The following is a 22667-nucleotide window of genomic DNA, read 5'->3' on the forward strand; positions in this document are numbered from 1 at the left end:
CCTGCTTTCAACTTTCTAGCTGACCAAAGGAAGGCAGTTTTGATTTTTAAATGTGGTTCCTTGAGCTGACAGGCCTCACTGTTGTTTCCCAAGGACAACAGATTACTTTATATGTCTCTCTTGGACGATCAATCTTTTGACAAATACTTGCCCTTTTCACAGTGCATACAATACAATGGAAAAGTTTGTGGTCCATAACCTGCCTGTTTTCTTCTATAAACAAAATATTCTCTAGATCGAGTATACCAGCTATCTTTGTGTTTGAACATTCTGGTCTCATAATCCCTTTGAAAGAGACCAAATCCATAAAAATTAAAAGATTGGGCATTTTGATTTCTATGACTTTCAGCTAAGGCTGTCCCTATGATATTAGCATGATGCTCTTTAAAAACAATACCAGTTATTTTTCTTATACATTCATCTATTCAATTCCACATCCTTTCAATAGTTTGATTGCAGTCTTACATTCAGCATTACTTTTTTTTCTTTTTCTTTTTTTTTTTAAATAAAAACAAATTTCTTTTTAACACTTCAAGTATTTAAAAAATTCTACTTAATTTCATTCCAAGTTAATTTTCTTTTTTTATTAGATATTTTCTTCATTTACTTTTCAAATGCTAAAATGCCATTGTCAGGGACTGGGAGTGGGTGGGTTGTGGAGCAGGACATGGGGGTATAGGGGGCTTTGGGGATAATATTTGAAACATTCAGTATTTCTAGAGGCCAATCAATGACTTGTTTCAGGTACTACTGTAATTACAATTTAACATAATCTCTGTAAGCAATCAGTGAATGCTTCTGTTGAATTCTGTATTACCTTTATAAGCGAAGTAGATTTTTACCCTGTCTCCTCTGTCATATCCCAGGCCACTAAAGCCTAACTGGGCATTTTTCAATTATGCCCTAATTAGATCAAATTTATTCTTGTAAATAATCCTGATGCCCTTTACCATGCAGTTGGTCTTTTGTAACATTTAACACAGTTTCTTGGGTTTTTTTTTTGTTTGTTTGTTTGTTTGTTTTATTTTGGTATAAAACAGGTTCCTAGCCTACTTCACAATTCTTCGGGTCAATCAATTGTAGAAAGATCTAAGAAACCTTTAAAAGAATGCTCATAAAACAAAAGGGGGCTATAAATACCCAAGAGATAAATAATGTTTTATTAACTAAAATTTTTAAATATCAATGATACAGATAACATTGCTGTTGTCATCGTACATTTGTTATAATTTCAGAATTAAAGAAGGAAGTATGTTACATTGGAGATGATGTTTTTCATTTATTCCCCTGGAGAAGAAAAGATATGGATTCCTTTAAAATTAACAAAAATCAGATTTAACAAAGGGAGAGCTACTGAAGATTCTGACTGCCTATATTTTAGAAAATCAGAAGACCTACAGAAAAGGCAACATATATTAATGATAATTCTCCTTGGGAACAGCAATGAGACTTGCTGAGACATGATCTCTATCCAGAACTTCAACAAAGCATAGTCAATAAATCTTCCTGACTTGAGACTTATAATGCCATCCTTTCAAATGGCATAATACTAATTTATAGTAGAGTTTTTTTATAGTCCAAACTAGCTTTCAAAAGAAATAATGTCATTAGGTACTGTAAAAGAGAGAGCAGAGAATTATTTGCTGATTTAGTACTGCACACATTCCATACATATGCTAATAAAAAAAGTATATTACCTATGAAATTTTACATGTTTTCAGACACCAATGAACATATTGGTGAAAGAGACCCTTCAAAGACCCTTCGGGATGCTAAGAGGATGCTAAGATGCTCAGATTTATTTATTCTGACTCAACCAAACTCAAATGCCAGCATTAACTGTTTCATCAAATTTTACACCCAGTACAGCTTCAGAGCTCCTGACCCCTGTGGATCCAATTTCTCAGACTGTTTCATTGAAGACAAGTTTAAATCCATGAATCTTTTCATGACATAAAGCTTGGACAACAAATGTTACTGGTAACAACTGTCATAAAACTAGTCAATATTATAATTTTCTTTGGGCAGCTGAAAGAAAGCTACACCCCACATTAATAATAATATCCACCCCTCAAAGAAGGAAGCAATTTTAAGATACCCATGCCTCATTTCCAAAAAGAGTGTGGGGTTTTGGTCTTTTGATGAGTGAATTGTTAATGGTCACTCTCAGGGTAGAAACAAGGTAACAGGGATTATAATCAGGGATTTCATTCTCTGTTTTTCTTCCCTCTTTCCTTCTTTTTATACTATTGAGGGAAAGTTGGTGGGAGATAAAAGAAAAAGGCAAGGATATAACACTGATAATTTAATCTTCAGATTATTGAATCTAGTTTTAGACACTAAAGCATTGATAAGCATAATAATTATATTTAGTATAGACTTTGAATATTGATAAAATTTAAAGATTTTTTTTGTTATAACATAATTATGTATAAAAGTTTGAACTCTTTTTAAAGTATTGTACCTAAGTATTCTTTAAAGTATGTGTTAAATTGGGTGTCTCTTTTCCTTTTCCTAGTGGTACTGGTTGAGGGTTGACCCTGACCTTCTGGGAAAACAACCTCTTGCTTTTGCATCTATCTGCATCTCCCTGTCTCCCTTGGAGACATCTCAATGTAAGTCTGACTGCCCCAGGGTCAGGTTCTTACATTTGGTGGCTTCTGGGATGCAAGAAGACCCCTGAGTGTCCACCAAGAGCTCTATATAGTTACCTGAAAAAAATCTAGTGGAGGACCCTCCCCATCTCATGGATAAAGGCCTTTTTCCCCATTACCCACTTCACAGGTTCTGGCTGATAGGAAAAAGGAAACACAGGAGGAGGGATACATACCTGAGAATAAGTCAATCTTCCTAGACCCAAGAGCCTCCTCCTCCATATCCCCCTGCCCTTGAGCCCATGGCCCCTCTAGCATCGTCACCATTTCCAGGATCCTCTGCACATAGGGGACCGGGCTGTTGAACACCTATTTACTCAAAAGAGGAGACCCCCAACTTCCTGGTCCTGCCATGGAGACCCACTGTCTGAGATTCACTTCCCCTGATATCAAGGTGGCTGTCTGACTGAGGGCATAAAGGCCTCTAGATAAAGACAATCAGGCCATACCATATTGGCCCTTCTCTTTTACCCACTTGTACAAATGGAATGTCCAATGCCCCCACCCCCTTTCCAGGGAATCCTAAGTAGCTGATAAATCTGCTAGAAACTGTTTTAATTTCTCATCAGCCCCCCAAAACAGGGAGAATATCCAACAAGTCATGAGAATGCTCTTCATGAACAAAGAGCTAGAGAGGATAATGCAGAGAGAAAGAAAGAATGTCCCCTTAGAAAAGGGTGTACCATTGATTAACCAGGCTGTTCTTGACAGAGGGTTTCTCCTGATTAGACCTGACTAGAACTATAATAAGACAGAATGAAAGGGAGACATGAAGGTCTACCAACAAACTCCATCGGCAGATGTCAAGAGAGCTGCAAGAGAACCCACAAATTTGAACAAAGTATGTGGGATTAGACAGGGATCAGATCAGTTGCCTGCTGCCTCTCAGAGAGGTATTATGTCAGTATACACACTATTCCCCAGCAGTAAAGAGCACAAAGCTACTGTGACTATGACGTTATAGACAAGCCTAGTAGAGATATCAAGAAAAAGTTTCAGAGGCAAATGAATAAGGGCAACTCCTGGCAAATGACGCTGGACTAAGTATGGACTCCACACACCTAGGGTCACATGATCTTCGACAAGAGAGCTAAAACCATCCAGTGGAAGAAAGACAGCATTTTCAGCAAATGGTGCTGGCACAACTGGTTGTTATCATGTAGAAGAATGTAAATCGATCCATTCCTATATCCTTGTACTAAGGTCAAATCTAAGTGGATCAAGGAACTTCACATAAAACCAGAGACACTGAAATTATAGAGGACAAAGTGGGGAAAAGCCTTGAAGATATGGGGACAGGGGAAAAATTCCTGAATAGAACAGAAATGGCTTGTGCTGCAAGATCGAGAATTGACAAATGGGACCTCATGAAACTGCAAAGCTTCTGCAAGGCAAAAGACACCGTCAATAAGACAAAAAGACCACCAACAGATTGGGAAAGGATCTTTACCTATCCTAAATCAGATAGGCGACTAATATCCAATATATATAAAGAATTCAAGAGGGTGGATCTGAGAAAATCAAATAACCCCATTAAAAAATGGGGCTCAGAACTGAACAAAGAATTCTCACCTGAGGAATACCGAATGGCAGAGAAGCACCTGAAAAAATGTTCAACATCCATAATCATCAGGGAAATGCAAATCAAAACAACCCTGAGATTCCACCTCACACCAGTCAGAATGGCTAAGATAAAAAATTCAGGTGACAGCAGATGCTGGCGAGGATGTGGAGAAAGAGGAACACTCCTCCATTGTTGGTGGGAAAGAGTCACAAAAAAAGGAATCTATTGAAGAAGAAAGGACTCAGATTGTAATCTACTACTAGAGAAGGAAGGACAGTGGCCCACACAAGAAGGGAAATCTATACTCCCCAGAAAACAAGCTGAGGAGTTATTTAACAAAATGCATAGATGGAGTTATTTAGGGGATAAGAAGCTCATCCAAGCAGTCAAGGGACCTAAATCTTACGTAATGGACCTTAGATATTTAGCCAGATATACAGTAGAACACTATAAGTTATGTGAGCAAGTAAATGCTTATCCAGCCAAGAGCAAACAGGGCTAGAGTACTAGGGGAGAACAGACTGGGGTTATTGGAAATCGATTTTACAAAAGTTAAGCCAGGAAAATATGGTTTCAAATTTCTTCTAGTGTTTGTAGATGCTTTCTCTGTTTGGGTTGAGTCTTTCCCCACAGGGCAGGAAACAGCTACTGTGGCAGCTAAGAAGATATGAGAAGAAACTGTCCCGTGGTTCAGAGAGGCCAAAGTAATTGGATTAGACAATTGTCCTACATTTGCCTCTAAGGTAAGTCAGGGATTGGCAAAGATTTTGGAGACTACGTGGAAGCTCCAATGTGCGTACCATCCCCAGAGCTCAGGGCAGGTAGAGAGAATGAACAGAATCCTAAAAGATATTTTAGCCCTTGGAGACTAGAGCTTACTGGGTGGTAATCTTTCTCTGGCCCTGTTCTAACCCCAGAACCCCCCTACAATTTTAACCTGATCCCTTTTGAGATCCTGTATGGGATTCTCACTCCCTTTTGTGTGGATCTCAACACCCTCCCCCCTAGCCCAAGAATGACTTTTTTGGCTGACAAGGAACTTATGGCTTGATTGCAAGCTTTACAGATCAGCCTCAGGAACTGTGGCCTAAAGATTGTGCCCTCTATATCACAGGTACTCCAGAGTTTCTAGAAGAGTACTAAGTTGGAAATTTGGTGTATGTTAAGAGCCATCATATTAAAACTTTTAAACAATGTGGAAAGGGTCATTCCTGGTGTTGTTGACCACCCGGCCCTCTTTTAAAGCAGATGGAATAGCTGTCTAGGTTCATGTAACTCATATCAGACAAACACCTGTGCCTGAAGCAAACTGGATAGCAGCTAGAAACCTGAGCAACCCCCTTCTGCAAGGCCAAAAAAATGTATAAGATGGCTATGGTGAGTCTTCCGGCGCTAAGCCCGAACCACCCCCACAAAATGTCTTGGCAAGTACTCTCAGCTACTCGGGATTTTGCTTAGTTCACTAGAGAGGAAGACCTACCTTAAATCTATCTGGTGGCCATACCTTGTCTTTGATCTCTGTAAGTTAGTGCTGTGCCTTGACTGCAATAAAGTATTCACCCTAGATATCTAGGGGGAGGAATTAAACGAATGTGGGTGATGAGGAACTTATGAATCTAAATTGTGTCTGGATAAAAAATATTCCAACAAAAAAGGAACTTTTGGGATAGCATTTGAATTGTAAATGAAGAGAATATCTAATAAAAAACATTCCAAGAACAACAACAAAAAAACAAACAAATAAATAAATTGTGTGTATTCATATTTGAATAGCTCCAAACCTTCCTAAGTGGGGCTTTCAGTGTGTCCATAAAATATCTGCTCTCTGTATCTTTTTCACAAACTAAAATGCTCTAGAACAGGGGAATATGCCCACTATTTATTTGGATGCAAAAGAGACAGTAGAAATTACTCAAAAATGATATTACACACATCCATGTAAATAATATGCATGTTTTAATGCACACACAAACATACTCTTAAATTGCAGTGCTTGGTCACTAGGGAGACTTGCTGCTTGAGAGAGATTTGAGGTTGGACTTTTCCTGTTGCAGGTTGATTAGGATTAGAAACTCTCAATTCCTTTCCTAGCACTCTGCCTGCAAGTGTCCATGTCAACCACTATGCTGCTTATGAAGTAAACCCCTGAAATTGTAAGCAAGTTCATATTAATGCTTTCATTTGTAGGAGCTACTATCTTCACAGCATGGTGTCTTTTCATCACAACAGAACATTTTGTAAAATAGATACCATAAGTGTTTTCTCTTTGGAATGAAAATAAATTTCTAAAAAAAAGAAAACCAGAAAAAAAATTCTTTGATGAGTTTTTTGTTGTTTTTGGTTTTTGGTTTTTGGTTTTTGTTTTTTTGTCATTTGTTTTGTTTGGATTTTGTCATTGTGAATTAATCTTATATAGAAAATGTGGAAAGTTATAGATACAATCAATGTGTATCATCAGTAAAAATACATTTCTGTTAAAAATTGTGGCCATAAAAATTTTCAGATTTCCAGACAATGTATTGTGTATGCACCTACATTTGTTAGTTCAGCTCCAGGTATCCTTCATATCATACATACAACTGCAGATTTAATATTCATCCTGAAAAATTGTTGATGTTTTTGGTCTCCTCTCACCTAACTATTTTCCTTGTTTTTACTTACATTGAAATTTCTTTTCTGAAAGAAAGAATCCCTCAGAAAATGTAGAGACAATCCCCTTTTCTGTGTTTCAGGTACAACAGCCATTTTCATTACATCCAGTTTGGCCAGCAGAGTACACAATTCCACCAGTGATTAGCCATACTTTGCTCAGATCTTTAAATCTTACAGAAGGAAATAAAGACCCAGATTGACATTTTGGGAACATGTAATATCTTTAGTAATTTGAAAATCCTAATCTCTCATTCTCATCTAGTAATACTTATTATACTTGAATCCATCTGTAGGGAAAAGGGGGGGGATTGGAGCTATTAACTAGAATGAGACATATAATGACAGTTGTGCTTATCACAAGTGGTTCTACACTATACCCAGAACAATCAACATAAACAGAAGTGCAAGATTTTCCACCACATCACATGTGCATAATTTATTTCCCTTCATTTCAGTACAATATGTATGTTTCCTCTGCATGTCAATGGTGAATGACAAATACACATAAGCAGAAACTTGGCTAAAAGGAGAAATTCAAAGTTGGATTCTTTGGTTTCTGGAGCATTCATGCATAATACTCAGAAGCAAAGACAAGGATAATTCCCAGGAGGCAGCATTGCTTATTCTCATGTGTCCTGGGATGCTCTGTGGATTCAGATCACCATGATACACTACAATTCAAGATTACATGGTGAGGGATTGAGGTTATCGTTTCCTTAGAGCAACAGACAATGGTATATGGTACCCACAGTCAGCAGTTTAACACATATATGAACACATATGGAAAACAGTAATTGTATATCATGGGAAAACAAACTGTAGCTCATCTTTGATTCTTTCTTCCAACTTTGTTTACCCTTGCAACCCTCTAACACTAAATAGGAAAGAAGAAGTGATCCAAAAAGAGGGTGTGTGTGTGTGTGTGTGTGTGTGTGTGTGTGTGAGAGAGAGAGAGAGAGAGAGAGAGAGAGAGAGAGAGAGAGAGAGAGAGAGAGAGAGAGAAAGAGAGACAGAGACAGAGAGAGACAGAGAGGCAGAAACAGAAAGAAAGTGAGAGAGGGAGAGAGACAGTCCTGAATCTTATATCTAATTCATTTTTTTCTTGTTGAATTTTTGAGCAATACAATTACCAGACCTCAATGTATCAAACTGAATGACCAAGACTCAGGACTAACAGAAATGACCATCAGCAAACAATACCTCTAAAGAACCTAGCATTTATACCTATCCTGAGAAGACCCCTGAATTCCAAATGTCAGAGAACTGCAAAAACTATTTGTAGCTGGCAAAATCATAACCCTGCTAGATAAAGAGGGAAATGATGGTCAACTGCTGTGGAAAATGTGAAGCAGCCCCACACCTGGTATTAAGTGAAAGCACATCCTCATCCTATTTCTGTGTTTTAAAAAAACTAAAATTCCAACATTCTCATTAAAATGAAGTTGAGAAGAAGACACAAAATATTTGGGAGAGAATTTTTGGAATCTGAAAGGAGAATGTGAGGGAGGATAGGATCATGATACACTATATATCTATATGAATATTTAAAAGATATAGTACCCTTATATTAAGAAATACATTCTAGCCTATACATTTTCAAACTCTACAATTAATTGTGGTGAGATTTCAAACTTGTTCCTAATTATATTTTGATATTCACTGGCTTTTTTAGTCACTGTTGTATTGTCTGGAAGAGACACCAAGTCCAAGGCAATTATTATAAGGAAAGTGTATAATTGGGTTGTGCTTACATTTTCAGAGATTTAGTCCATTATAATAATGGCAGAGAGCAGAGCAGTAGGCAATAGCATTGATCTACATCCTGCTTAATAGGCAGAGAGAGAGTAGAATGGTGAGTGAGACTTCAAGAGCAAATGAACAAGAGAGTGAGAGATCAAGAAAGGGAAGGGTGGGAGGAAGACAGAAGGATAGAAGGTGGGAGGGAGGAAGGAAGGGAAAACGGATTGGGAAAGCAGAGGGAGCAGGAAAGGGAGAGAAAATGGTGACTTGCAAGTCTCATAAAGGTGGTGATTAAAAGGTGATTGGAAGAGAACAAGAACTTATATATGGAAGATTAAGCAGTGGAAATGATGGGTCTTAGGATCACTTATATTCCAAGTAGTAGAAGTGATTCTTTAGTAAGAATTAAAAAAATATTTCCATATCTGCATGTTTTATTGCTCAGAGCAAATTGAACATAGACTCATATGTGGGACTTATTTTTACCTTTAAGTTGTGCTGTTGATATGCAATTTATAAATTGTAGAATCAAGACATTTCTTTACTTGACTGGGAAAGTAATCTCAATGTGATACACGCATAGGATTTTTAATGGTAAACTAGAAATAAAAACATAGCACTTATATCTCTGTCCTGTTGAAATCTGACAATAATATTGGTCAATATTAATGTCCTTGGAACATATCATGATGATGATCCACTTTTGTGGATACAATTTCACCAAACCAGCTTGCTCTTATTGACTATTTCTGAATGTCAACAGCCCAAGGCCATTTATTTTACACTCCACTGAATTCTAATTCCATGGATTAATATGAAAAAAATGCTAAACACTTACAAATACTGCAACCCAGTCTGCCAAAGTGTACTGAAAATTTAAAACAAAGAAGAAAAAAAAAGGTGGATTAGCAAGTTCAATGCCCATTGTGCAAACTGAAATACTTGGTGAGCTTCTTCAGTTCATCATTCCACAAGCAGCTGAACAACTCTTTCCCTCTGTTCCATTAGAAAGAGAAGATTCTGGAAGATGAAGTTTCTTCTTCTTCTTCTTCTTCTTCTTCTTCTTCTTCTTCTTCTTCTTCTTCTTCTTCTTCTTCTTCTTCTTCTTCCTCTAACCTGTTTGGTTTCTGCTGCTGAGGAACCCTTACCAGTACAGGGATGGGCTATCAGGGAATTATGGTGGAAGAAACTTTGCTGTGGTAAAATTATCACCGGTTGACCAGACAATCATTGTGATTCTACTAATATATTGGTTCCTATTTGGTTTATGTACTTGTAAAATGTCCCATGTGTTAAACATTAATTGTTTTAGTTTAAGGTTATAATTACTTCATTTTAGCTTCACATATTGCATGATATTATTTTACTCGGGAAAAGGGTAGGGAAATGAATATCTTATTAAAGGCATGTTTTTAAGTTTGCATACTTAACTTTATTTACATAGTTGAAAGTCAATATGCATTAAATATTTTAATATTCTACATAAATTCTGTGATGACCTTTAATGAGTATAATAAAAACAAAATCAAGTTGATATCTGCAGGGCAAAGGCATTATATATAGTATATTTGAGGAATAGAGTTTTCTCCTTTAGAATCACTGTATTGGTACTAGAAGAGGGCGTGCCTATTTAATATTAGTATGTAGCCCCTGGTGTGACAATCACTGACTAACCTGGATGTTCATATATTCAACAGTATATGTACAGCATAAATTAAACTCATTAGATAAATTTATAATGGAGGACACAAATATGGATGTCTAGGGAATGTTGGGATGGATATGGAAATAGCTAGGAAAGGACCTGAATATATTCAGAATACATTGAATAAAATTCCTAAAGACAATAAAAAACAATGTGTTTCCAAAGCAACCATTTATTAAGTTAGCAATGTTCCCAATCATCTTTATTTTCTCTTAGTCATTATTCAAACTTAACCAAGTACTTAATCAAAAGCACTATGGTTCACCACAAATGATACTTTATAACAAATAAAACATTAATATTTTCTTCCTTTTGACTGATAAAGTCTAATAAAATTATAGCCTAAATTAGTTTCTAGTCACAGATTGATAGAAACAACTAAATATCAGCACAAAAGTGTTTTTTCCTCTAGTTTGAGATGGCACAGATGTCAACTCCATGCAGCATTGCCTTTTGTCTGCTTCCATCTTGTTTGAAATAGTATCGCACATCCATGCATGAGTAGCCCACACAACCACCCCTAGAAGCAAAGGAGGAAAAAACCTCTCTCAGTGAGGGAAGGCATGGGGAGGAAATGCATTTGCGGCATGTAGTCTGGTCTCCCTCCCTCATATATATATATATATATATATATATATATATATATATTATTTCCAAAACCAATTGTAACAAAACCAGGAAATGAGGTTATGAAAAATCAATGAAAACTGTAAATCGATCACCTGGACTCTAGTTGCCTCTGTACTGTTACGTTTACTTTACAGATGTAACCTTTTCAAGCATTGGCCAATTCTGGTGGGATAAGTAAGATTATATCTAGAGTATGATGTCACCACACACGGAATAAATTATAAAAGGAACATCCAGTATTCATTTATTCAGCAGGGTGGAGAACCAAACATTTAAATAATGGCACCAAGAATTGTATGCTGATTACCAATTGTCCAAGAAATTGAGTAAAGGTAGAACTTGCTGAAGCTATAGTGAGGACAAGTTAACCCATCCAATTTAGGACAGTCTCTATGCCCACTAATAGCCATCAACATCAATTCTGCTAACATAGCAGTGGGAGGTAATACTGGATGCTAAATGGAACTGATTCCAGCTTTGTAAATTGTCCTGATAAGTATAGATTTAAATAAATATTTGCCACATAGCATTCTTATTATATAACCATTTCTGTTTGTTATTTCTCATAAAAGACATGCAGTAACACACTTTTCTGTAGATGCTATAATTATTTTGTTGCACGATGTATGCGGTCTTCATTTGGGATTTATTGCTATGAACAGGCCATGACCAAGACAATTCTTATAAAAGACACTTTATTGGGACTGGCATACAGGTTCAGAGTTTCATGAAAGTATCATGACAGGAAGCATAGCAGTGTCCATGCAGGCAAGGTGCTGGGGAGCTGAGAGTTCTACATATTTATTCAAAGAAAGGCAGGAAGAGACTGTCCTTCGGTAGCTAGCAAGATGGCATTAAAGCCTATCCCCGCTGTGACAAACTTCCTCCAAAGGATTCATAACTCCTACAACAAGGCCATACCTCCTAAAAGTGCAACTCTTCTGGCCAAGCATATTCAAACCATCACACATGTGTAATATTTATTTTGTTGGTTGTGTGTCAGATATGAGAGTCAGTCAAGTTTATGATAAGTGGAAATTTTGCTCTCCTTATCCGGTTGCCTAATTAATTGATTTCAGTTCAGGTCGGAGAACTGAGCAGATCAGTCCTTCAGATACTTACTTTTAGCTATTGGTTAGGGAGACTGAAATGACTCCATTCACTTCTAACTGGTATGATGAAGGATTTTAAGAATCAAGTGAGATTGTATGAGTGAAGTCGTGTCTGGGATTGGGTATAGAAAGGTAGCACTGGCCAGTGAAACAGGCAGACTCTCACAAACAGCAAAGGAGTCTAAAGGGAAGTATAGGGCAAAATACTTATTAGAGACTTAGCAAGAAACCTTGTCAATGGTCATAGGCCAAGAGAGATCTATATATGATTTATGCTTTGGGCCTAAACAGACTCCATGTATGGGCATCTCAGCATTAGTGTCTATGATCAGACCAGGCAAGTGAGCCTGTGGATATGACTTCCATATGGGTCTGGTCCCAGAAGTGTGGAATGATGTTTATTCTGTGGCTTTGATTAATTCTTAATATCTCCTGACTTGTAAAGATATTAGTGTTAACAAGTTTACATCCAAAGATTACAAACGAATTAACCTTATATTATTTCAGATAATATTGAAACAGGAGAGAGGGTGATATGGAAGAAAAGGAAAAAAAAGATGCAAACAAAGGGATTAAGAGAACTAGAAGGAGACAGATCTGGAAGCAGAAACTAAACAGGGACACAGTGAAACTAAGTGCAGTTATGGACCAAATGGATTTAACAGATATCTATAGAACATTTTATCCTAAAATCCTAAAACAAAATATACCCTCTTCTCAGCATCTCATGGTACCTTCTCCAAAACTGTCCATAAAATTGGTTACAAAACAGGCCTCAACAGGTACAAGAAGATTGAAATCATCAAATGATTCCTATCAGATCACCACTGACTAAGGCTGATAGTCATTAACAGCATAAATAATAGAAAGCCCACATACATGTGGAAGCTGAACAACACTTTACTCAATGATAACTTGGCCAAGGAAGAAATAAAGAAAGAAACTAAAGACGTTTTAGAGTTTAATGAAAATGGAGCCACAACATACCCAAATGAAAACATTTCTAAGAGGAAAACTCATAGCTCTGAGTGCTGCCAAAAAGAAACTAGAGAGAACATACACTAGCTGCTTGAAAGAACACCTAAAAGCTCTAGAGCAAAAGGAAACAAATTCACCCAAGAAGAGTAGACTGCAGGAAAATTTAGGGCTGAAATCAACCAAGTGGAAACAAAAAGAACTATACAAAGAAACAACCAAACCTGGAGCTGGTTCTTTTAGAAAATTAACAAGATATATAAACCCTTAGGCAGACTAACTAGAGGCCCCAGGGAAAGTATCCTAATTAACAAAATCAGAAATGAAAAGGGAGACATAATAACAGATTCTGGGTTAATCCAAAAAATCATCAGATCCTACTACAAAAGGCTATACTCAAGGAAACTGGAAAATCTGGATAAAAATGGACAATTTTATAGAGAGATACCAAGTACCAAAGTTAAATCAGGATCAGAATAATGATCTAAACAGCCCCATATCCCCTAAAGAATTAGAAGTAGTCATTAATAGCCTCTCAATCAAATAAGTCCAGGACCAGATGGGTTTAGTGCAGAGTTCTATCACACCTTCAAAGAAGACCTAATTCCAATTCTGCTCAAACTATTCCACAAAATTGAAACAGAAGAGACTCCACACAATTCATTTTATGAAATCACAATTACTCTGATACCAAAACCACATAAAGATCCAACAAAGACTATTTCAGACAAATTTCCTGTATGAATATTGATACAAAAATACTCAATAAAATTCTAGCATACCGAATCCAAGTACACATCAAAGCAATCATCCATCATGATTGAATAACCTTCATCCCAGGGATGCAGGGAAGGTTTAATATAAGGTAATCCATCAACGTAACTCACTATATAAACAAACTTAAAGACAAAACAAAACAACAACAACAACAAACCCGCATAATCATCTCATTATGTGCTGAGAAAGCATTTGAGAAAATCTAACAGCCATTCATGATAAAAGTCTTGGAATGATCAGAAATTCAAAGCCCATACCTATACATAATAAAAGCAATAAACCCCAAACCAGTAGCCAGCATCAAACTAAATGGAGAGAAACTTGAAACAATCCCACTAAAATCAGGGACTAGACAAGGCTGCCCACTTTCTCCCTATTATTCATTATAGTACTTGAGGTCCTAGCCAGAGCAATCAGATAACAAAAGGAGATCAATGGGATACAAATTTGGAAGGAAGAAGTAAAAATATCACTATTTGTAGATAATAAAACCATATATATAAGTGGCACTAAAAATTACACCAGAGAACTCATAAACCTAATAAACAATTACAGTGAAGTAGCTGAATATAAAATTAACTCAAAGAAATCAGTGGCCTTCCTCTACACAAAGGATACACCAGCTGAGAAAGTAATTAGGGAAACAACACCCTTCACAATAGTCACAAAAAATATAAAATACCTTGGTGTGACTCTACCTAAGGGAGTGAAACAAAGATCTCTATGGTAAGAACTTCAAGTCTCTGAAAAAATAAATCAAAGAAGATCTCAGAAGATAGAAAAATCTCTGATGCTCATGGATTGGCAGGATTAATATTGGAAAAAATGGCTATCTTGCTGAAAGCTATGTATAGATTCAATTCAAGCCCCATTAAATTTCCAACTCAATTCTTAACAGAGTTCGAAAGGGAAATTTGCAAATTTATCTGAAATAACATAAACCTAGGATAGCAATGGTAATGAAAAAAGAACATCTGATGGAATCTCCACTCCTAAACTCATGCTGTACTACAGAGAAATTGTGATAAAAACTGCATTGAACTGATACAGCAGCAGACAGGTAGACAGATGAAAAAAGTTAAAGACCCTAGAAACGAACCCACATACCTATGGTTACTTGGTCTTTGACAAAGGAACATCCAGTGGAAAAAAGACAGCATTTTCAACAAATGGTGCTCGCTCAACTGGTGGAAGAATTCATGTAGAATATTTTAAATTGATCCATTATTATCTCCTTGGACAAAGATCAAGTCTAAGTGAACCAAGGAACTCCTGGTAAAACCAGAGAAACTGAAACATTTAGAGGAGAAAGATTGGAAGAGCATCGAAGATATGGGTACTAGAACAGCAATGACTTGTTCTTTAAGATCAAGAATTGACAAATGGCACCTCACAAAATTGCAAAGCTTCTGTAATGCAAAGAACACTGTCAATAACACAAAGAGACCACCAACAGATTGGGAAAAGTTCTTTACCAATCCTAAATCAGATAGGGGACTGATATCCAATACATAGAAATAACTCAAGAAGCTGGACTCCAGAAAATCAAATAACCCTATTAAAAATGCGGTACAGATCTCAACATTGAATTCTCAACTGAGTAATATGGAATAGCTGAGAAGCACCTGAAAAAAAATATTCAACATCCTTAATCATCAGGGAAATGCAAATCAAAACAAACCTGTGATTCCATCTCACACCAGTCAGATTGGCTAAGATCAAAAAGTCAGGTGACAGATGATACTGGCAAGGATGTGGAGAAAGAGGAACAGTCTTCCATTGCTGCTGGAATTACAAGCTTATACAACCACTCTGGATATCAGTGTCTTGGTTCCTCAGAAAATTGACATATTACTACCTGAAGATACAGCAATACTTGTCCTGGGAATATACGCAGAAGATGCTCCAACTTATAATGTTTCACTATGAGGGACCCAGATATCCCTCAGCAGATGACAGAAAATGTGGTACATTTACACAATGGAGTACAGTGCAGCTATTAAAAAGAATGAATTTATGAAATTCTTAAACAAATGGTTGGATCTGGAAGATATCATCCTAAGTAACGTAACCCAATCACAAAACAACACACAAGGTATACACTCACAGTTCAGTGGATATTAGCTCAGAAGCTCAGAATACCCAAGATACAATTTGCAAAGCACATGAAACTCAAGAAGAAGGAAGACCAAACTATGGATGCTTATATCTTTCTTAGAAGGGAAAATAAAATAACCATGGAAGGATTTACAGAGACATATTTTGGAGCACAGACTGAAGATTGACCATCAGAGTCTGCCCTACCTGGAGACCCATCCCATCAACAACCACCAAACCAGACTCTATTGAGAATGCCAACTAGAGCTTGCTGACAGGAGCCTGATATAACTGTCTCCTTAGAGGCTTTGCCACTGTCTGACAAATACAGAAGTGGACGCTCACAGCCATCCTTTGGACTGAGCACAGGGTCCCCAATGAAGGAGCTAGAGAAAGTACTCAAGTTTCTGAAGGGGTTTGCAGCCCCATCAGAGGAAGAACAATATGAATTATCCAGTACCCCCAGTTCTCCCTGGGACTAAACCACCAATCAAAGGAAACACATGTTGTGACTCCTGGCTCTAGCTGCATATGTAGCATAGGATGGCCTAGTACATCATCAATGGGTGGAGAACAACTAAACATGAAATCAGTTGAGAGATACGTGAATTATTAATCAGTACTTTAAGCCTCCTGGTATTTTTTAATTTTATTTCCTAGTTCAACAAAATTATAACATTTCTATGATGTGCTACATATAACGACAAATCTTTTTGTCAGTAATTTCTCTGTGACTACAAAAAACATTAAGAAAAATTCTACAAAGCAGGGAAACTATCAAGCTCAGTGTGACCACAGCACTCTTCAGAGAAATGTGACATAAATCTCAAATCGGCAGGCAGCCTACTAACTTCAGGCAGAACAGGGAAAATGTCTGCCAGGTGGTGAGTGGTGAGGTTGTATAGATTGTGAGGCTAAAATGCTCACCTAAGCTTCTCAGGGTCTCACCAGTTATAAAGTCAAAAAGATGCCACTCATTATCAACACAGGGCCAATGGGGAAAATGGAAAACCTAGGTATGATCTATCATCATTTTACATGAAAACTAAAAGAAATTTAGTTAGGACTAAAGAAAAATAGGAAAACCTGGATTTGCACCTCAAGTGATTTTAAAATATCAGTCAGGTATGGTGTTGCATACCTTATCTGAGCAGTGGGAGTGGGGAGAGAGGCGGTGGATCTCTGTGAGTTCCAGGCCAGGACAGCCTGGCCTACACAATGAGTTCCTGGACAGCTAGGGGTATGTAGAGACCCTGTCTTTAAAAAAACAAACATAATTTAAACAAGAATTTTAATTGAAGTAGTTTGAGAAAAGCAGCAGCTCTCGTTTTTTTGTTAGATATTTTCTTCATTTATATCTCAAATGCTATCCCCTTTCCTAGTTTGCTCTCTGAAAATCCCCTATATTCTCCCCTGCTCCCCAACCCACCCACTCCCACTTCTTGGCCCTGGCATTCCCCTATACTGGGGCATATAATCTTCGAAAGACCAAGGGTCTCTCCTCCCACTGATGGCAGAGTAGACCATCCTGTGCTACATATGCAGGTAGAGACATGAGCTCAAAGGGTACTGGTGAGTTCATATTGTTGTTCTTCCCATAGAGTTGCAGACCCCTTTAGCTCCTTGGATACTTTCTCTAGCTCCTTCATTAGGGACCCTGTGTTCCATCTAGTAGATGACTGTGAGAGCATCCACTTCTGTATTTGCCAGGCACTGGCATAGCCTCACAGGAGACAGCTATATCAGGGTCCTGTCTGCAAAATCTTGTGGACTTATGCAATAGTCTCTGGGTTTGGTGGTTGTTTATGGGATGGATCCCCGGGTAGGGCAGTCTCAGCTCCAGCTATTTTAATGAAGCTTTATACTATTATAATAAACTAGTTAGCTACCTCTGAAATAAAAATTTCTTCTGGACCAAATTTTCACATAAATAAAACACACTTGTCCCAGATGAAAAAACAGATTAAAAATTCAAAGATTTATAAATTAATTATACCATTACCAAAGTAGAAAGTTTAGCCTCCTTCTCTACAAACATAGCACCACAGACACAGTAGTAAACATTACTCTGGTGATGCTAACCTAGTCTTATCCTCAACAACAAGTAGATCAGGAGAGACACTTGATAAAAACAAAATATCAAAGGCAGAAACAGTTCTGTAGAGCTTCCCCTGCATGATAGACCCTGGCTTCCATCTCCAGGACTACCAGAGGGAACAGGAAGAAAGCAAAACAAACACCTCAGTAAAACTATTACAGAGACTCCAATTTTCAGCTTGCAATAGGTATGCTAGATTGCATAAGACACACATCCTGTACATGGAACATTAAAGTGTCCAGTTATGAAACTGGTCACCACTGAAGCAAAGACACAATGAAAGTATGTTATCCTGCTCAGGATAACAAGTTCAAAGGCAGAGAAGGATGGGCATGTTACAACAATTTATTCACTCCCTGCACTGATTCTATGAAAATCTACCTCCAGACTTCCTGCTGTGAGAGAATCACACCTTATTTAAAACTGGAAGGAAGAACAGAAGTGAATGATGTAAGAGAATAAAGGAGGGACACAAAGTTTTACATATGATTATAAATATTAAATAAACCATATATAAATATTAAATAACCATATATATAAATATTAAATAAACCATATATATTATATATGTATAATTAGGCTTTTCTTTGAAACAGAAATGGTTTTAAAACATCTTATAAAGACTTCTGTGTGAATATTGAACTATAGCATTACACAAAACTGAAGCATTTGTAAACATTTTGTTGCTCCTTGTCTCCTGTGCAATCACAAAGTACTCAAAAATTCTTTGACCTTTTAAACCAGACTTTACTGTTTGTATACGTACAGTATGAAGACAGACACCTCTTGGGGATAATCAAAGTTGGCTTTCAGAGTCTGATGAATGAGCCAGCTTTCATGTTTATGGTGAAGTTTCTCTAAATATTCAAGAAGAATGATTTGTTCTTTTTTTCCATATATATATATATATATATATATATATATATATATATATATATTCTACCTCAGCATTTCTCTGGAGTAGCTCTCAGATAAATTATTCTATCCAATTCAAGGCTTTGGCCAAACTGACTATTCATCCCCTCATACCAGCCTTTTTTTTTTTTGATTTTTTTGTGACAGCATTTCCTGGCTGTCCTGGAACTCACCCTGTAGCTCTGTAGACCAGGCTTGCCTTGAATTCAGAAATCTACCTGCCTCTGCCTCCCAAGTGCTGGGATTAAAGGTGTGTGCCACCACTGCCTGGCTCACTTATGCCAGTCTTGATATATTCTCCACTCTGTTTTATTCATGCAGTTGGATTCGTACAAATTAGACACAAAAACACACCTGCCAATATACACAGATTTTTCAAAAAATAATACAGGTTTCTCTGCATCTTAGAGCTTGCCATTGACAGAGGAACACTGAGATTGGATCCGGCTGAAACAGGCATATGATTGGAAGTTAAAAGAAACATCGTTCAGGTGTCTCATTCCTCATCTGACGAACATCCCCATGGCTTTTCTGAGACCTTTTCAATTCCTCAAATTCGTCTTGAGTATTCCGCACATTGCACCACTTGGCGACAGGCTCAGGAACCACTTCCCAATCCTCACAAATTTGCTTTAGGATATTCACAAACGGTGACTTCGTGGCAGGGATGTTCCCCTCTATGGAGACCTTCCTGATGCAGGTCCCCTCAGAGCTGGTGGAGGGAGAAGGGCAGAGTCTCTTAGGTGGGGTGGTCATGCCTAGCTCAAGACTGCTCGAGTGGTATGTCAATTTTTCTGAGAAATCTCTTGGACTATTCTCTTCTGCCTAGATAATTGTCTCATCAAATATTTTTTTAACCAATCAGAGGTGACTGAAAACACTTTTTGTATAGCAGAGAGACCAGAGATAGTTGACAGTGCCATCATCCATATTGCAACCAGATATCTGGACATTAAAATCTGCTTCTATATACACAGTGCCAAAAACCATCCTCCTACAGATGTATGATTATTACTGCATATTTTTAATTTTCTGGGTGTTAGTATTGTCATTCTATGACATATATTTGACACAGGGTCTCCTTACACCTGAATGACAAGTAGTCTCTCAGATATTGTAATAGTAACATGCATAGTCTCCATTCAAATCTATCCAGTGCTAGGTTTCATGATATAGAAATGACATTTCAAGTCTTTTTTTTTTTTTTTTTTTTTTTTGTCCTTTGAGGATCAACTGTTTTTAATGCTGCAAAAGTCGTGTGTGTGTGTGTGTGTGTGTATGTGTATATATTACATACTATATTTTATATATCATATATATTACATATAAATATACACATATATATTTCCACAGTTTGTAAAACAATTCTACCATGAAGTTTAATATAACAACATTTCAATATTTGTTCTTACATGCTTATATAATACTTACATTATATATATTATATATGCTTACAATACTTATATATTATTTACTAATTTTTTACTTGCTTTTTATTAAACAGGTATACCTTTATTTAAAATGAAACCTAGTCAAGTTTGTACATATGAGAATCTGCCAACAAGGAGTTACTGTATGATCTGTGTTCTTGTATAGGCCCATTTGAGAGGACTAACAAACTGCTTAAAACTTACTCATGGGCTGTGTTCTACCCATTAGCACATCTAACACAAGCATGTTCCAGACAGGCAGAACCCTGAAGGGTAAGTGTCCTGATAACTACATGCTATTATGGAGCATGGCTCTGCTTGTAATACTCTTAGTCCTCACATTTTTCCTAATCTAAGTGTTGTGCAAAAACTTGGAGGGGCCTTCCAGCCCCTCACTGGGCAGTTTTATTAGCACAGGCATTAATAATTGTAGTTCTTTGTTAAGTATTATTGCTGGAATAGTTAATGTTTCAATTACCACCCTTAAAAGAATTTAGATTTGTAGATGTTCAGCAATAAACACTACCTTTAGAAAATATTTGGAGATGTATCTTGTTATTAATGGTAGATTAAGATGTTTGTGTCCATGGTTGTGCGGTACTATGGACAACATCTTAGGAAACAATTTGTAGATCAGAAAGGAATACTCTTAGTAATTGATATATGAATTTCTTGTGGTCAGTGAAGAAGAACAATGGCAGCCCTACTAGTACTTCCTGACATGGCTCTCCTAGAACTGGACAGGTGATCAAGGTGTTCAAAAATATTTTCCATCAAATTCCTGATTGGATTTAATAAAAACATTGATGATCAGTAGACGTATACCTTGAGGATTAAAAGTAGAAATGAATTTCTTGAGTCCAGCTTCTTGAGCTCTTTGTCTATATTGGATATTAGTCCCCTATCAGATTTAGGATTGGCAAAAATCTTTTCCCAATCTGCAGGTGGCCTTTTTGTCTTATTGACAGTGTCTTTTGCCTTATTGAAGCTTTGCAATTTTATGATGTCCCATTTATCAATTCTTGATCTTACAGCACAAGTCATTGCTGTTCTGTTCAGGAATTTTTACCATGTGCCCATATCTTTGAGGCTTTTCCCACTTTCTCCTCTATAAATTTCAGTGTCTCTGGTTTTATGTGGAGTTCTTTGATCCACTTCGACTTGAGCTCGTGTCTCTAGCTGCATATGTAGCCGAAGATGGCCTAGTCGTCCATCATTGGGAAGAGAGGCCCTTAGGTTTTGCACACTTTATATGCCCCAGTAGAGGGGAATGCCAGGGCTAAGAAGTGAGAGTGGGTGGGTAGGAGAGCAGGGCCGGGGGGGGGCAGGGTATAAGGAACTTTCAGGATAGCATTTGAAATGTAAATAAAGAAAACATCTAATAAAAAAGTAGAAATGACTGATAGATTTTTATATAAGTGATTAGATTTATGACAGTTCTAAAATTTATATAAGATTACTATTTTAAGGCTAATAATAAACTAATTGTGCTTTCTTTATTAACCACAAATAACAGCCTGTCAATAAAAAGAAAATGGCAGAGAAAATTACATGACTTTTTTTTAATACCTTCTTAATCTGTAACAAGGTGCTTACTTATGAACATATGTGGGTTCCTAGGAATGATTTGTTTTCCCCTTCATGTGTAATATGTAAATTGTATTTCAAGTAAAGGTATTTGGGAACATACATATTAAAAATAATCATTCATTAAAAGAAAGTTGAATGCAATCACATTGTAATGTTTATGTAATTTGAAATATTTTACTGGGATATATAAGCAGTGGAAGAAAAAGTATTTTCTTTTGGAGCTTGTCGTGCTTCATTCATGCAGTGTGTTTGTTTGTGTGAGTCTGGGTGTGTGTGTCTGTGTGTGTGTCAGTGTGTACACGCACACATTTGTGTTTAAATCTTTTCCCTGTTTGTCTTTTTGCCTTCTCTCTTGCCCCCAAGGAGGTGTAATACTCTTGTAGGTCACAGGAAGTGCTAGCCCCAATGAAGCAGGTTTTATTCCCTCAGAGAGTAGTATGATAAGTGATGAATGGCCATCCTAACCTCAGTTTACCTTAACCAGACAAGGCTGCCCTGCAATATGTCCCCTTAAGATATTTTAGAAAACTACCCAAAATAAAGCATACAACAGAAATGTAGTAGAAATAAGTGATGTCTTTTGGCGTTCTATGTAAGTGTAGCTCCTACATTTTAAAATGCACAAAAATATTCCCATTCATGATAGGGGGTTGATTTGACTTCCATATCAGCTCCTGATAAATTCCACTAAAAGATGTGCATTGGGTACTTTATTGAAAATACTTTTA

At 37.0% G+C, this 22667-nt stretch overlaps 1 pseudogene; it reads right to left on the bottom strand.

Moving 5' to 3' along the window:
* Window positions 1–18709: 18709 nt before the first annotated feature.
* LOC110297065 (deoxycytidine kinase-like) lies at window positions 18710–19675 on the bottom strand (annotated as a pseudogene).
* Between the last annotated feature and the right edge of the window lie 2992 nt (window positions 19676–22667).

Source organism: Mus caroli, unplaced genomic scaffold, assembly GCF_978045245.1.
Source record: "Mus caroli unplaced genomic scaffold, Mus_caroli_1 scaffold_7, whole genome shotgun sequence".
Lineage (NCBI taxonomy): Eukaryota > Metazoa > Chordata > Mammalia > Rodentia > Muridae > Mus > Mus caroli.